Raw genomic sequence first — 1,388 nt, forward strand, 5'->3', positions numbered from 1 at the left:
TTTTAAGTGTCGTTTTCACTGTTGGTTACACTGGGAGTGGTATGTTGGAATTAACATGGAGTGGTGGGGTTCCAACAACGTATTTTGGGGATTATAAATACAGACTTCTTGGACGGAGACGAGAACCAGGAGGGGACGCCTACAAGTGGACGCACCAGGGTTCCCACAGTCTCCTCAAAGGCACATGCTAATCAATTTCTTTCACTAGGAGATAAGGTTCCACCATTTCCAAGAGTATCACCAGTTGGATGCCAAGCTTTCAGCGCATGGCCCTGGACTGGGGAGTGGGTTTAGACACAAATAGCAGCTCCTTCAGAAATTGTTGATAGACTTGGGCCCTAGTGTAAATTGCTAAAATCACTGTGGTCATCTCATATGGCCAATGCCCTTAAAACAAAAGCCTGTACTCCAGGACCACCTCCCACTTCTTCTCCAACTTAGCCCAGGACATAATTTACTTTCACCCTTCCCGCCACCTCAGGGAAGACCCCAACCCAGCTCCCTCAGATATATCTAAACATGCCCTTCACACCCCTCCCCTGGCAAAAGGCCATAACAGCCTCAGCCTTCCTTTGTCCAGTTCCTTGACCTCCCCAAATTCTCTCCGTGTCCTCAAAGAAAATAAAGCCCTTTTCCCTTTTTCCTTCTGCCTGTTTCTCTGCTGTGCCATTCTCCTGAAAAGCACCTATCAATTTTAAATCTGCAAAAGATAACCATCACTTAAAGATAACTGACTTTAGGATTGAAATTTTGAATGTGTTAATGGTTTTACCAAGGTCACATATACCTCAAGCCTTACCCACTATTTTTAAAGCCGAAATCGTAGCTTTCTTAAGCTATTGCAATTTGATTATTTGAACTGAAGGAATGTACACAGCTGACACCACTGCCTCATGGGTAGGCACATAAAATTTTACAGAGTTAACTTTTTATTCTGTTTAAAATCAGCTGTACCATTACATGCACAGACATGTTCTATTATTGGTCCTCATTACCAGGACTAGAATGAGCAGTACTAGCATGCACACTAATCACAACCAGGATTGCAGAATGCCTACAAAGATTTAAATTGAACCCAAGAAGCGCCTGCATTCACAGAACTTCCAGGCTTTCCTGCGCCACCTCGTGGCCACACTGCGACTGTGGCCAGTGACAGCGCAAAGCTTTTCCCCCGCATGGGTCAACAATGCACCAGCCGCATTGCGGAAACCAGCTTCCATAAAAATGGAGTCTCTGTTGCCAGTGGTAGGAAACAGACTTGCGCTTCTTCCCGTTCCTTCCCCGTCTGTTTTTAATCCCTTAAATCTACCCCCGAGGCCAACCCACTCATGCTCCTCCGGGGACGGGCCCCGACTCCGAAAGCTTCTTCCAGCCCCACAGAGCGCAGC

The sequence above is a fragment of the Octodon degus genome, unplaced genomic scaffold (assembly GCF_000260255.1).
Source record: "Octodon degus isolate 3935 unplaced genomic scaffold, OctDeg1.0 scaffold00267, whole genome shotgun sequence".
Classification (NCBI taxonomy): domain Eukaryota; kingdom Metazoa; phylum Chordata; class Mammalia; order Rodentia; family Octodontidae; genus Octodon; species Octodon degus.